Source organism: Belonocnema kinseyi, chromosome 8, assembly GCF_010883055.1.
Source record: "Belonocnema kinseyi isolate 2016_QV_RU_SX_M_011 chromosome 8, B_treatae_v1, whole genome shotgun sequence".
NCBI classification, from domain to species: Eukaryota; Metazoa; Arthropoda; class Insecta; order Hymenoptera; family Cynipidae; genus Belonocnema; species Belonocnema kinseyi.
In genome coordinates, this window is record NC_046664.1 from 42,788,062 (window position 1) to 42,805,126 (window position 17,065).

The following is a 17,065-nucleotide window of genomic DNA, read 5'->3' on the forward strand; positions in this document are numbered from 1 at the left end:
CAATACACCAATTAGCACAAATGGTAAGTTCCGACAGTGCCTACAAGTGTGCCTACTGGCCGCTAGATGGCAATACCGGTTTCATATGTATACACCTGGTATTATTGACTACTTTCTGATGCGTGATTCTTATAGTGACATCACTTTTGTCGCTAAAGTTACTAGGATTGGTTTTATTTGCTGATCTTGAGCGCTTAGCGTTCAACCCTCTTGCGAAGGGTAGAATGTTATTATCGGTATGTGCGCAGTAGTTACTAATGTCACTTTGGGTACTATTTCTGCCTTTAAAGAAGTGATTAATTAGTCAAGTTAAAATCTTGGGCGCTTAGCGTTAGATCGTTTTGAGAAGCGCGCTATATGAGTCAAAGGTGTAGGCGAAAATATGACAGACCATGATCTGAACCGTGGTTTCTATGTTGACATCGCTTTTGTAAAACAGTCTGCTCTAATTCGTTTTATTCACTGATCTTGAGCGATTAGCGCCGCTTAGCGCTAAAACTGTCCATTTTTTTGGATATTTTTTACGGATATTTCATCCGGCACTTATAACCTTAAAAATTACAAAGTTTCAGCTAAATCCACAGAAATCCATTTTCTCATACATTTAGTGCGGGGTCCTTTCATATCTTTAAGTCGGTTTGCGGACTTTCTATTATCTGTTTAACGAAACACAATTTTAAAAACAACAAATATTCCAAATTTAGAATTTTCTTTTTGGGTTTTTCCCATTCTGAAATTTATTTATAGAAATTGATTTTTAATGCTCACAGACTAATAAAAATTTTATTTCAGATAAATAAACTTTAAGCCTGAAACTAAGAATTTTAAAATCGGGTGGCCGCTGAACCAGAAAATGACCAGACATTTTTGAGTTTAGAAATGAAAACTTTACAGATTTGAACATTACATAGTGAACGGTTTTAAATCGAAAGCCTTAGAAGTTAAACAAATGTAGACGTCCCATTGAAACTTTATAAAACATTTTCAACTTTAGAATAATTTTAAATTAACAGATTCATAATTTAACGTTTTGATTAAATCTCAAGTCATATGTTCAAATATTGTTTCTATGTAAAATACTCCATTTTTAACCATTGAAATTTATTTGTTTCTTTAGCTAAAAAGGTTATTTATTCATTATTTAGCAAAATTTTACTGCATATTTAATATGATCAATTAGAAATTAAATATGCAAAGCTAAACAATTTAAACTGCATTATTTGAAATAGAAAGCATTGAATTATTAAAATTTCAAATTGCGAAATTTAAACGTTGATCGTTAGAATTTTAATTGTTTCATTTTCAAGAAATCTTTATCGTCATCAGAGAATAAGAGAATTTCTAAGCTTCCTTACAAACTAGATGGATCTATGCATATAATTTTTTCCGAAAAAAGATTGATTTTTTAAATGTTTTATTTGCAAGTGAAAATTTTAAATTTTCATGTATAAATATCAATTGCAAAAATATTTATTTCAAACGAATTGAAATACAAATAATTTAACCTCTAATTTAAAGAGCGTTTTTGTTCTTCCTTTGCACTGAATCCCTGTAGAAATGCAGGACCATAATACGATAAGAAATTTACTAAAAAATACAACATTCTTCCAAAATGCAACACATTTGTCAGAACTGCTGGCGAATTCCCGAAATTTCCTCGTATTTTGCAGGTTCGAAAGATTCATGGAATATTCTCGGATTTCCGCGAAATGTGATGTTTTTAAAGAAATTATTAACTTCAAGGAAAAGATTAAATTGTCATCATTTTTATTGTTTCACTTAATAAATGTTTACCTTACAAACTTTGTGAAATACATTGAAACTCTTCTATAGCGCCGACTTTGCGGCTGGGGATCCCGCGCACCCCACGCAGCTCCTGTTAAACCTACTTGCGGCAATGCGTCAATTCTCGGAAGGGCTATAGAAGGGAGGGCTGCTAAAGGGTTTCACTGTAATTTTAAAGAAATGGACAGCAAAAGAAAATAGCAGTCTTGCTTTTTCGTTGACTTTCGCCCGAGGTACCTTTTTCATGATTATTTTTTTATTAAAAAGTGTTTCTTCGTCTGGTTGGAACATAAAAGCTTGGGAATAGTTTCGAAGACATTATTTGCACACGTGGATTTTAATGCGATTAAATCCTTCTCTGCAGCATCGTACGTAATATTTTCAGCTCCTACTTTTTTTTAAAGTTATGCGGGTGCACATGCGGTGCAATGTTCGTGCGGTCATATTGCAGCTACTGTAAATTACGTCAACTCGAATACGTGCACTCCGAAATAGAGCCATTCTACATACATTTTTAGATTTGAGGATAAATTTAAGACATTGAAGCGTTTTTTTGTATAAATTATATTTATATAAATAATGAATAATATATTAATAAATTCAAAATTAAACATCATTATTTTAATATATAAGGAAATCAAAATATTGTGTATTCAGTGGCGTGTATTCGTATATAAGAAAAAGTGGCCTGACGATAGCTTACCATAAATTGCGTTATCAGTTTGAGGTTTATTTTGATGAGAATTCCTCTTTTTTCGTTGAAAAGTCGATTATTTTATAGAAAATTCATCGGTTTGGCTTTTATCAGAATTTCTGTCTGAAAAGTTAACTATTCCATTTCTGGTTGAAACTTCATCCTATAAAACATAAGAAAACAATTTAACTATTTTCTGGAAAACTCATATATTTTGTTGAAAAGTCGTCATTATGGGTAGAAGAGTATTCTTGTTTGTTGAAAAATCAACTCTCTATTCAAAAAGTTATCTTTCTTGATTAAAAATGAACTTTTTTGATGAAAATTCAACTCTCTTATAAAAAATGGGCCTTTTTTCTTCATAGTTTAAATATTTGACCGAATTTTTATTATTTTTGTTTTAAAATTCGATCATTTGATTAGAAATTCATCTTTGTATGCTGAGAAGTCAACTATTTGTTTAGAAATTCAACTATTTGTTTGAAATCTAATTATTTTTGGAAAATTGAACTATTTTCATAAAGTAATTATTTTTTGTCGAAAATGTCACTATATTGTTAAAAATTTACTTCCTCGCTAACTTAAAAAAAATGCAATTGCCTTAGATAAAAAATCATTTTCTTAGATACATATATTTATTTAATAATTTTTTAAATTGTAGAATGAGACTTTAGGAATTGGTGTGATTTTAGTAATCGAAGTTATTTCGTATATTTACATTAGTACAAAAAAACCACCAATCATAAACAATAAATGGTGAAATACTAAAAAAGAGTTCTTAATTAAAATTTTATGAAATGTGAAAAAACTAAAATCCAATTAAAAACATTCTACCGGGACTTAAAATGGAAGCAGCTTCGCAATTTTTTTGACAAATAAAAGAATCAGCTTTGACTTTCGAATTCTCTTGTTGTGTATAGTAATTAAAGCAGGAAATAAGTGTGCTAAATGAGAGTGAAATCGTTTACTTATAAAATAAAGAAAAATACCTAAATAATTTTTTTAAATTTTTATTTGGTCTTTTATCTATTTTCTTCTTTGTGAAAATTACCCATCGTAATTCATTCCAATTTTGTTAAGAAATAAAGAAAATTTTAATTACTGACTTGTGCAGCAACGTTTTCAAGAATGCCATTATCCGCTTGATGCTTCAAGAGAAGCTCATTATAAAATTTTTTATAGAATCGACGCTTTTATGTGGATGGTATCGTAAATAACAGACTGAGTAACTTTTGAGATGCTCGCCATATTTTTTATAGCAAAAATAACGAGAAATTTTCATTACGATAATCTAAACTACAAAATCATAACTTTCAACCCGTACATTAGGAACTCATAAACTATTTGTGAATTTAATAGTTAATAGAGAATTCAATAATTTATCAATAATTAATCACTAATACCAAAGAAAGTAAACAATCTAAATTTTTTGTTCGACATTTTCAACACTCTACATTTTTTTCAATGTTTTAAAATCTGACTCTTTATGTAACTTCAAGGGATTTTATAAGATTTTAATGAAATTCAAGAGAAGTTATTTAAAACAATTAAAAGGTCTAAAAGGATTTCAACGGATTTCAGACTTAAGAGAGTGCACAAAATTTAATTTTTCATGAATATTTTCCCACGAGAATTAATTTTATTTTTACTGATTTTAATAACTTATAAATTATTTGATCTTTCTGAGGTGCATTGTGTAGTAAGTAACTACATTTTATTTAAGAAGACATAGGGGGGGGGCACTTCTTTGCAACTTGTTACAGGGGGTGGGGGGGGTACAATAACCAAAAATGTTTTAGATAATTTATGAATTGTCCTAAGTATGTTAAATTTTATAAGTTTGTTTGATTTTCTGATAGTTTTCTTTTTTAGAAATAGAACAATAAACCTGTTTTTATAGATTACGGAATTTTTTATTCCGATCGCTAGCAGTATAATATTGAAAGGTATGTGAAAGAAGTGAGGCATGATGTTGAAACTTGGAGAAGTTGGCTTTATTTTATTTTATCTTCCAGCGCTCGCGAGAATTTTATAATTTTTCTACTGCAAAAGGAAATTAGTAAAGTATTCCAGTTTAATGAAATGGAATTTCGAACAGTTTCTTGTCTCAAAGCTTCAAAGACTAAGTCTCTTATTTACAAATAATTGACAAAGGAAAGAAATTTGCAGTTTCTGATTATAAGTTAACAGTTTTAATAATAATCAAATATTTTCTATTTCTGTATGTATTAGGTACAAATAATACAGGCTAAGAAACATCTTTGGTTAAAACAACAAAGTGATTCGGTTGCTATCGAATCGATAAAATTACGTTTATCTCAACAAAACTTTTGTTAAATCTACAATCATGTAGTATTTAGCAGCAAATATTTGATTTAGTCCAATTAACCATCTGATATTGAGCCAACAAAACTTTTATTGAAATAAGCAAAACAATTTCACTTTTTCTCTAAATTTGTGTAAACCACAAATACCAAAAAAATATTTTTCGCTCGCTCTTTACAATTCACAAATTGCAGGAAAATAGAAGTTGATGAGTTTTTAAATAAAAGCATCTAAATATAGCATTAAGATGAAAACTCTGAAATCTGACTATTAGGAAAAATTCCATTTCACGCAAATTAAATTTTCATAAATTGGATTTGAGTTTGGTTAAAAAATTCCATGACTTTTCAAGTTTTCCAGGTATAATTTTGAAAAAATTTCAGGTCCACTTTTTTTTAAAATCAGCCAATTAAATTATAAGAAATTACAATACAAATGAGAATGGTTTGTTAACAAGTTTTCTTGAATTCAAAAAAATTTTCAATAATATTTTTATCAAAGTGCAAAAAATATTCTGTAATCATAACCATATTATATTTTTTGTTATTACTTTAAGAAAAATGATAGTCGAACTATTTTTGCAAAGACTTGGATTACATTTAGAAACAATAGTAATTTAAGAAAACTTTGAATTTTTAACAAAGTTAAAATAAAACTTTTATGTCGCAATAACTAATAAGATTGTCTATATTAAAATTTATCGAAATTTAATCAGTGCACGAATTTCTTCTTTTCATCAGCTCACGAAGCTCTTTTGCTTCTCCGATTGAATCTTCTTTTTTTTCATTTAATTCTTACACTTTATGTGACATTTGCTTTTTCCTCAAATTTTCTTTTCAATTGTTCAAATATAGAATTCGTTATAAAATACTTAAGTATTAAAACTTTGAAATAGAGACGATTGAAAAAGTTCCACTCATTTTTTCAAAATTCCATGACTTTTGCAGGTCTTCCAGGTCTTGTAGTAGCCCTGAATTTCGAACTATATAATTATATTGTCAACCAAATAAATATTTGAATTTTTAACCAAATTGTTGATTTAAAGAAACGAATTTAAAAAAGTTAAATTTGCAACTAAAATGATGAATCCGCATCGGAAAAATAAATTATAAAACAAAGAAATTCAGCTTTTATATAAAAAACAAAAATTTCTAACCAAAAAGTCGATTCAAATTTTAACTTAGAAATTAAATTTTCTAACAAAAAATTAAGATTTTTCAGTTAAGACTGAAATAAAAGTTCATTCAAATTGTTAAACATTTAAGTCAAATTTGTTCGAAAACAGTTGATTTTTCAACTCGAAAGTTTTTTATTTATATTTTCTATAAAAAATACCAATTTTTAATAAAACAGTTCAATTTTCAACAAAAAAGAACAAAATTTCAAAAAAATTATGAAAAAACTTTTTAACCAAAAAGACGAATTTATAACAAGTAAAAGATTTTCAGTCAAGAAAGAAAAAACAGTTCATTTAAATTGTTGAACTTTAAACCCAAAAAACGATTTTTTTGTGGAGAGTTGAATTCTTAAACCGTAAAAATCAATTATCAACAAAAAACTTTATTTTCAACAAAAAAGTGGCATTTTTGAGGTAAAAAAGGGAGGTTTCCACCAAGAAGATTGACTTGCTGTAAGAAGACATATATTTCTAAGAAAATACTTCAAAGAATGACCAAAAAATTAGCCCATTTGTGCACCCACGAATTTGGACTAACAATATATACTAAAAGTTAGTAGGTTACAAGACATTAATTCATATAAAAATTTCAGATTGGTCTAAATTTTTTTTACCAAGATACGAAGAACCAAAGGTTTCTCATTGCTTATTTACCTATCAGTAGATTATTTGAATTTTTTCAGGCAGATTATTCCTAATCTATAACTGGCTGCTCAGAGTGGCCACCATTCCTGCAACGCTCATGCACAAGGCGAGGTAGATGCGTATAGATATCAGTAGTAGGCAGCTTTAAGCTTTTCGAAAACTAGGTTGAAATAGTTGACGAGACCGGACTAGGTCGAAATAATTGACCTGCAAACATTTTAACAATCTAACTACAGACAGAACAAAGTAAAAATTTGGTCTCTTAAATTTCGAAAAGTAACTTTTCGTATAGAATGGAAGCGAGAATTCGAGGGTGTACAAATGGGCCAATTCATGTTTATTTGTGCGGTCACTCTTTCAACCAAAAAGAATTAATTTTCAATAAACAATTAAAGAGTTTGCACAAAGTAGTAATTAACATTTCAACCGACGAAATATGAATTTTCAACTGGAATAAGTAAATTTTAGGTTAAAATAAATAATTATCAACGAAGCAGAAAACGATGTTGAAACCAAATAGATGAGTTTTCAATTAAAATTATGAATCTTGTTCAAAAAAATTATTTTCAACAGAGTGGCTCAACCAAGTAATCGAATTTTCAACCAAAAAATACCTTCTCAATAAATAATGTAATAGTAGATATTTTGACAAAAAATATGTTAATTTTGATTCAAAGAATGTTAAATTCATCCACGAAGATGAATCATCAAACAAAATAGTTGAATCCTCAAACAAAGAAGAGTAATTATCAATCGAAAAGTTTCATTTGTAACCAAAAAGATGACATTTCTACCAAAGGAAATGAATTTTTAAGTCGACGAGACGAACTTTAAAGAAAACAGTTGAATTTTCCACCTAAAATAAGGAATTTTATAACAAAACAGTTTCAACTTTTAAGTGAAAAGAATGCCTTTTTATCAACAGTTTTAAATTTGCAGCTAAATAATGAAATTTTGAACTAAAAATATAATCGTTAGTGGGAAGCAACTGAAAAAGAAAGAAATTGAAATATAAGGCAAATAAATTATTAGAAAGAATATTATATCAGGGTGGACAAAAAATTCATTTTTAAAAATACGTAACTTTTCCCTGATTATTAGTATTCAAAAATCAGGATTTGAATCTTGTAATCTACTTAATACAAAATATTTTATAAAGGAAATAAAACAATTTCAAATTAAAATGAAAAATTTCCGCATTTATTAGTCGTGAGTGTATTTAAAATGCCTCTTATAGAAATTTCCTGACTTCACCCTGATTTGCAGGTTTTCCCTGACCTACTGTTTTGCAGAAATATTCTTAATATGCATGTAAATAATTCCAATTTATTAAAACAAATATTTAAAGATATGAAAACCTGTCGAAAATATAGTTAGATACAATTTTTGATCTGCTTTTTTTAGGTAAACTATATAATTAAAGAATCACGTATTACTTAAATAATTGTAAAATTATTTAAACAAATTATTTTATTTTTGTTATTTATTAAAGGGCACACAACGTCTATAAAATATGTTCACTTTGAGGCTTACCTGAAAACAAACATTTAAACAAATGAAAATTTTGTAACAATTGCAGTCAGTTAAAAAAGACTGGGTATTCTTAAATTAACGATAATTGATTATTTATAAACAAAATTTCAGAAAGCGTCGATAGATCACAATATTACGTGAAATTCAAATTTGTCACTTACAAGGTTTTTTTGGGGACACATAAGAATTTATGGTTGATTCTTTTCACAGATGAGTTCTTAACAATATACTGAAACACATAATTATTTGTAACATATAATATCATTTAAATATTAGATTAAAAAATTAATTTTTTTTCTATGTGAAATGAATCGGCCACTACCTGATATATAATCGCACCACCCCTAAATGTTACCTCGGAGGTGAGGGCATAGAAATTCGGAAAAAACCATCAAATATCAATAAGAACCACCCTAGTAGATACCGAATAAGGGATTTAAGCAATTTCTAGGTATTTCGAGGTATTTCATCCCAGTTATACACCAGATTTAATGAAAATGTTGAGATTTGTCTGGAAAGTATCCGACCTGTAGTGATCTAAGTTTGTACCTAGTGAACGTCTAGCCTTGTACGCCTCGCATTTCAGGACGACGGAAAGCACTGAACAAAGAGAGTGCATTCAATTCTGTCAAAAACTCGGAGCTTCATGTTCAGAAACCATCTTTATTATTCGGAAAGTGTATGGTGATGATTTTATTAGTGATAAAGTGAAACCCTTTAATAGCCCTTCCTTCTTTAGCCCTTCTGAGAATTGACGCCGTGCTGCAGGTAGGTATGACAGGAGCTGCGCGGGATGCGCGAGGTCTGCGGTTGTCACTCAAGCGAGCATTCAGTCGGGAACAAACAAAAGCGGAGTGGGCTATAATGAGTTAACTCCCACCCACCGTAGCCCCAAAATCGGCACTATAGAAAAGTTTTACTGTACTTAAATTGAAGAGCGTTTAAAGCGATTTAAAAGTGATTGCAGTTAAGTAGACAGTGACCCTCGCTCTGGCAGGCCTACAACGTTCAAAAAATTCAAAAATGTAGAAGTCGTGCGAGTTTTAATTAATAAAAGTCATCGTTTAACAGTGAAACAGATAGAGGAAGACCTTGGGATTTCAAAACCTATTATTGTTTCGGAAATTTGAAGCCAAGATTTGGGGAAGAGCTTGGGTCAGTGGCGACTGGATCTTTGACCACGAAAACGGACCTGTCCATCCAACGCAGCTTATTCAAAAATTTCTGGTGAAACACGTCCTCATAACTTTCGCAGCTTCCAAAACAGTTCTATTTTGGCTCCCGGTGATTTTTTCTGTTTCGCAAATTGAAGCGTCCTCTAAGACATAGCGGACATAAAACAGAATGCGATAAAGCAGCTGTTAGCTATTTTGAAAGGCGACTTCAAGAAGTGCTTCCGAAAGTTGGGTGATCGCTGGAAGAAGGTAGTGGCTTCTAAAGAGGAGTAATTTGAATGGGAATATTATTAAATAAGAAAATTGATATTTGTGGAAAAAATTATGAAATGCCTAATTCCACATGTAATTTAATCTTTTCATACTTTTTTGCGAAGGCATAATAATTTCGCCATTGCCATGACAGTATTCTAGAATGTAGGTATTAAATTGATCCTTCTAGGATGACAAGCTGCTATCCAATACGTCCAATCTGCCATATAGCCAGAAGCTAAACACTATCATAAAAGTTGACGTATAACCGAGGTAATGGTGGAAAATAGACAATAGACTGTAGAAAGGAGTGACAGAGACCTACGATCTAGATCGACGCCAGGGATCTGGAATGAGGATTTTTTTTTCTAACCTGAGGGAGTGGCAATACGTGGCGATTGTTCTCATCTTTCATCCAACGACATTGGATGAAGAAGGGGTGGAAATGGGGGGTGCGGATCGAACAGGTCCCTGACTAAATGGAGCACTCGCTGGAAGCTGCCACCGGAAAATAGACACAGGCCGCCATAAAGTACTCTCGCCGCGGCGGGCACCATTACTTTTTTGCTTCTCAAGCACTCTAAAGTCTAAAGCCATCGCAAGACTTGTAGAACGGATGTTTTCCCGTTCTCTGAAGAACTTACGATACATTTTTCCCCGATGATAAAAAATCACTCTTGTCAGCTTTGATCAGTTTTTTTATTATTCTTCGCTTCAGAGCACTCATCCATTTAATGGATAAAAGAATGAAAAATTAAACTTGAAGCAACATATAAACTTTGGTTCATAAAGAATTAAAAAAGTGTTTTAAAATATAGAAGCTTCAGAGAAAGCTCCATTTTCAAAAAAAGCTTTCAAGCAAAAAGATCCATTTTCAACAAAGAAATTTGATTTTTAAACCAAATAGTTGAATGTTCGAAAAAAAATGTATTTAGCACCAAATAGTTATACATATTTGCAATCAAAAAGCTGCAATTTAAACCAACCGTAGTTTCGTTCTTTAGAAAAAAGTTGAATTTTCAATCAAGAAATTTTATAAAAAAGGTTAATTTTTATTCCAAAGAGACGAATTTTCAACAAAGGAGTACGAGTTTTTAAAGAAAGATGATAACTTGAAACCAATATTTAAATTTTCCACAAAATAATGAAATTAAAAAAAGAATAGTTGAACTAGTAATAATATAGTGATAATTTTGATCAAGAAAGATGAATTTTCACAATAAAAAAATTAATTATCAACGAAACAGTTGCATTTACAACCAAATAGTCGAATTTGTCAGCAAAATAATTAAATTTTCAATAAAATAGTTGAATTTCATCTAAGAAAGATCAATTTTCATTCGAAAACGACTTTTGAACAAGTAGATGAATTTAAAAAGAAAGGACAAACAGTTTCATTTTCAGTAAAAAAAAAGTTTGACGTTGTCTGATCTCTCTGTTTTCTTTCATTTAATGTAAAAATAACTGTGAACTATTTTATACAGTAAAAAAAGTACAGCCCGCAGTTCAAGGTCTTCAAACGCTAAAAAGTGTTTAATTATATATTTAAAAAATGATGATTGAGTTACATAAAAGCAATACTTATAAAAATAAAATGAAGATAGGCATGACGAAAAATAATTTTATCTTAATTTTATTCAGAATACTACCCTTGACGGTGAAAAAATCACCCTCCATAGGAGTTGGAAATATATAATGTTCTTTTTTTATAAACCTTATATATTTTGAGATGTAGATAAATGAAAATGGCCTTCTTTCAAATTTAAAATATGTGCTAGTGGTAGAAAACTACACTCAAGCCTTTTAAGCCTACCCCTTAGAATGATATTTTGTTCTTTCACAGTTCCTCACATCATTTCTCACAAGAAAAGTTTTAGAATTATTTCAAAATAATATTTGAATACTTTATAACTTTTTAAAAAGAATTTTAAGATAATTTGTCCTTATACAAACTTATACAATAAAACTTTGTAAAGGGATAGAAAGTTATATGCATAATAAAAAATATATATATAATATAAAATATAATAAAACATAATGTAAAACGAACATTTTACATAGATTACAAAAAATTAACACGGTAAACTGTGCCATCCATTTTTTATACATTCATGAAAATCTTTTGAGTTTAAACTTGCAAGCCCTATAGAGGCAGTTTTTCACTTTTAAGGGTAATATTCTGAATTAAGTTAGGGAACAATAATTCGCAGTCATGCCTGCTTTTATTTTATTGTTATCATTATTCCTTTCACGGAAGTCATTTTTCATTATTACGAGAAAGAAATTAACAAGATGTGATGACAGCAAAGAAGATACACTGGAACCTGGATTTGTGCACGGTTAAAAAGTAATAGAATAATTTTTGCACCAAATCAAAGAAAATAGGAAGATGAGACACCGGAAAAAAGATACACTGGAACCTGGATTTGTGCACGGTTAAAAAGTAATAGAATAATTTTTGCACCAAATCAAAGAAAATAGGAAGATGAGACGCCGACAAAAAAGATACACTGGAACCTGGATTTGTGCACGGTTTCGCGCATGGCGCGCCGTGTACTTCGAAAGAATTCCAGGAAGTCCGAACGTAAACAGACCGGTCGTGTAAATAATTTCTATTTGCAGAAATCTAGGTTCCATTTTTTAATTTTTTAGGCAACCTACACCATTAAACCAATTAGTACACAAATTTCAAAATAATTCTCTTGGATGGAATTATTTATCCGTTTTTTGAACGTGTCTTTGATTTAATATTGGCCATAGCTGGGTAAGCCATGGTTCACTCAAGATTTTGTTGAACTTATTAATAGAATTAGATATATTTTCTTTCCACTTGCGCATATAGTTTTACGAGCATTATTTATTTATGCCCCGTACTTCAGAATTCTTTAGTGTATTTCAAATGAGCTAAGCCATAAAAACAGAGGTAAATATTTTTCTCGGAAACCTAATCATTGAGATCAGAAATCATTGGCACAAGACTATTAGTGCAATGCATTTGGTCGTGTACAATAGCAAAGAGAATTTTCTCGAAAACATATGTCTGGGTACTAGATTAGCGATTGGTCAATTTTTCCAACACGTAACTACTGACATCAGGAATTGTTGGATCGAGATTAAACTAATTCAAAAAGTACAAGAGTACAGAATTACTTTTTTTAGTACACATTCGAATGTGAGCATCGGTAACCGTTAGTACAAATGTAAGCGCTGCAGTGTTTTTTTATGGAAAGAACAAATGGCTGGGATGGAAAGTGAACTTTTTAAGCATCAACTGATACAACTTCTACAGCTAGCCTAATCAATAACAAAGATTATCTGAATTACTGATCAATTTTTGAATGAACCAAAATAGTAAGAATAACGAATTTATCGTATGTCACAAATAAACGTGAAAAACCCACCAAGATTCGCGAAGGAAAACTTAGGCTAAGCGCTGCAGGCTGATGAATTCGCTATTCGCGTGAACTAATAATAATAAAGCAAAACGTCTTAAATTCCAAATACGTGGACAAAATCATTTAAAGTTGTAGAGACGTTGTAGCTTCTTCGAAAAACACTGAAGAATTATTAGGTATGGACCATATATAAATAATGTCTGCAAAACTATAGTGAAAATTAAAGTATCTAATTATTTATAATAATAAGTTCAACAATCTTGAGTGAAGTGATGAGTTTAACAAACTACTCTCTAATTTTTCTATGTAGTCCGGTCACTTTGGGCAGACATATCTCAGGCAAGAAAAATGGTAAAAAGAAACTGTACAGTGCATGCCAATGTGTTTTTATTTTTGCGTCGATTGTATGCTTAGCGGTTATTGTGCAAAAATTTGATGAGGACCTGGCAACCTTTATTTGCCTGAAAGCACCGAAATTATGCACTTCGAGTAGATAGGTCAACTTTGAGAAGCTCCTGTATTGTATTTGTATTGTATTACATCTTTTACAAAAATGTCATATTTTTATAAACCTGACTATAAATTAGTTTACAAGAAAAAAAATTATCTTTGATACTACTGAACCTGCCACAACGAGCCAAAGCTGTTAATGTTTGAAAAAGTAAAAGTATTAAAACCACATAAATAGATTGTTCAAAAACAACGAACTTAGGATAACTAAGGATCCAGAAGCCCGCCCGTTTCTTTGAATGTGCCGGTATATATTTTAATGAAGCAAACATCTCTACTGCGTCATTATTAACCGAACTTTTTTATATGGTTGTATAAACAGAAAATTAATATATTTTTTAAACATTTTGTTCGTTGTCGTTGTCTTTAAAACCACTTTATAGTCACGTTTATGCAAATAATTATTTTTTGGAAAAGATATCAATTCTTGAGGCTTTGAAGAAAAAATACAAAAAAACTTGAAATTTTCTAGTCAAATTTGACAATACAGGAGCTTTTTAAAGTTGACCTATCTACTCCAAACGTATTATTTCGGTGTTTTTTGGCAAATAAGGGCTGACAGTTTGTCAAAAGATTTTTGCACAGTAGCAGCTAAGTATGCAATCGACGCCAAAATAAAGACACATTGACATGCACTGTATGGTTCTTTAAAATCGTTTTTCTTCGCTGAGATATTCACGCCCAAAGTGACCGGACTACAAGAAAAAATTAGAGAGTAGATGTTAGGGACAACTATCCTCAAAGCCAATCTAAAGAAACTGGTTTTACTAAGTGAATAGCATTGAGTACTATTACTTAATATTAATAATATTAATTATTATATTATTAAGTAAAATACAAGATGTAAAGCAAAATATATGTAAAAGCGTATCTATGATGATATTTGTTTATAACGTTTGTAAAAAATTTTATTTGAAATTGGCACTGGAGTAAATTAGTCTTATAATAGTAGAAACTTACCACCCAAATATTAACCAAATATCTATCAGGGCAAACCAATTATGCTTACCCACCTATGGCCTAAAAACAAGTTAAATTTCACAAAAAATATCTATACGGTATGAGCACCAATTCTTGGCAACCCCCCATTGTTGACACCCTTCTCTAGTTTTTATGAAATAATAAGAAAATAGAGACACATAGCAATGCTTTTTCAATTTTTCTATTATGCAGACATTTTTTGGCTAACTCGTAGCAACCCGTAGCAACGTTATAAATAACGAAAGTGACTATTTTTTCAGAACATTTCGAGAAAACTTTACAATTTTTAATTAAAAAAAATAACTAAGATTTAAATATAATTTATTTAATGAATGATAGGGATGATAAGGAATTTTCAATCTAAAGCGTCTTATATGTCATTCTTGGCACCCATGCTAAGAATTTGGTTGTATGTTCTTACAATGATTTCTATTATTGGAAATCGGAAAAAGTATGGTTCTGTTTTTTTTTTTGAAGTTAGAAGATATGACCAAATTAATGGCAAAAACGATATTTTAAAGTAAATTACTGGAGCTGTGCTTAAAAGAATTATTTGAGTAATTATATATTGGTGTCTGTTATTTAGAAATAAGAGTAAATTCGCAACTTAGCGATTTAGACTTAACCACAAATCAGTATAATGCATCACTCATGTCGGAACAAGTCCGTCCAACAAAATTGACTGCGTGATTTACATTTAGAAAAAGAATCTTCATTTGTAATTTTTAGACTTCTGATAATGTGTTACATAACAATATGGTTTATTTGAATAGTGTAGAGAAAAAAGAAGTGGTTTGTAATAAGTTTTCAGCTTAGTATGAAATTAATGAAACATTACACAAACCTACACATTGAAGTTGTCAAACGGTTTCACCCTCACATATACAAGAAATTGCTTTAAAATGAGTAAAAGACAAAAATATACAAGATTATTTGCGATATCCTCTAAGCCAGCACAAAAAGGATGGCAAATGAAGTAAAAAGTTATCTATGCTTTAACATCTCAGGCATGGAGAAATGGGAAATTAGGAAAATTCAATTGAAAGAAGATAAAGCTAAGACTAAGGAAGCTCAAAAGCAGGAACGAAAATGGCGGAAAGAAAGATCAGAAAAAGCCAAAGAAGATAGAAATAGAAAAAAAGTGAGAAACCAAAGAGACTAAGAACTAAAAAAAATGAATCTTCGAATATTAACAATCCTACCGATTCTGCTAAAGGAGTTACTAGAAAGAGGGATTTAACCCTTAAACGGCCAAAACGCCACTACCGGTACACTGCTTTTCAACGGCCAATAACTAAGACTATTCGACACTAGAAAAAATTGTGACACATATGTTTTTATTGCTTAAGATCTCCTTTTTCCGACGGTGCCAATGAAACTCCTCAAAAAATTTATTTATTATCCCAAAATGCTGTTTAAACAAAAAACACGTGATTTTTCGTGCATATTTTTTTTTGTGAACCATTTTCCAAAGCTTTTCAAGTCTGTAATTAACCTGGAATCTCACTAACCGGTGGAATAAATGTCTAAACTTTGAGAATCCATGGTTCAAAGATCGATTTTTCGTTTTAGTATTTTCAAAATGGCGTCTTAATGGCAAAATTTTTGTGAAAACATTCATGAATTTTTTTACAATAAACGATGCGCTTTTCGGAAAAATCAACAAGAATAAAAAGTTCTTGTAATCAGCCAAGGAATACGCCTGAATTTTTTCGAAGCGTTTTGAGCAAAATTTTTGATTTTGCATATGAACAATTTTTGGAAAATTCCAAATTTTGCTCAAAACGCTCCGGAAAAATCCAGGCGTATTCCTCGGCTGATAACAAGAACTTTTTATACTTGACAAATTTTCCGAAAAGCGCATAGTTTTTCAATAAAAAATTTCCAACGACTCCGTAACCTTTATTGCCCTCTGACACCAAACCACACCTTTACCGCATTGTCATCCTGGGAATTTTCGAGTACACCCATAAAAAAAAAATGCCAAAGCGTAAAGCCTCAAAAATTGCAACAAACTCCGAATCGGAATGGGATTCCGATGAAAATGATGAACGTATCATCATACCTAATCCAGATTATTCTGGCTCTGATGGAGATGATTCATCAGATGACGAGAATTCGGGATCGGAATTTCCCAGACCGAATTTTAAAGTTTTTTCACGAATAATAGAATCATCAATTACAAATGCTACCGTAATTTGGAAAATTTGGAACAAGAATAATATAGCTAAATTGAAAACAAAAGATTTCTGTAAAGAAATCAGCAGGAAATATTTGTCGCAATCAAAACTAGGTGATTTCGAAACTCACAGATACGAATCACGAACAAGAGCATTATGTAATAATGAACAATGTCGCCAGAGGACTACTAGATTTTGCATTGATTGCAACATGTATTGCTGCTTACATTGTTTCTCAAAATTACATTCTGAAACAGCAGGATCAAAATGATTTCAACGGATTGAAATCTGAAATAAAAAAAATCTCCATAAAAAAAAAAATTAAAAAATGTAAAAAAAATATATAAAATCCCTTAAAAAAAAGAGACTATCGATATTCGTCGACCTCCACGTTGATGATAGTTGGGCAACGT

General features: G+C 30.4%; 1 protein-coding gene across 3 annotated transcripts in view; it reads right to left on the reverse strand.

Moving 5' to 3' along the window:
* The window catches only part of LOC117178914 (protein-tyrosine sulfotransferase), a 221,753-nt gene that overhangs the window by 61,621 nt on the left and 143,067 nt on the right, over nucleotides 1–17,065 (reverse strand). The window contains exon 2 of one of the 3 annotated variants that reach the window (XM_033370464.1): nucleotides 2,489–2,642. The exons of the other annotated variants lie outside the window; for them this stretch is intronic. The gene's annotated coding sequence lies outside the window, so the exon portion shown is untranslated. The remainder of the gene's footprint in view (nucleotides 1–2,488; nucleotides 2,643–17,065) is intronic. 3 annotated transcript variants of the gene reach the window in all.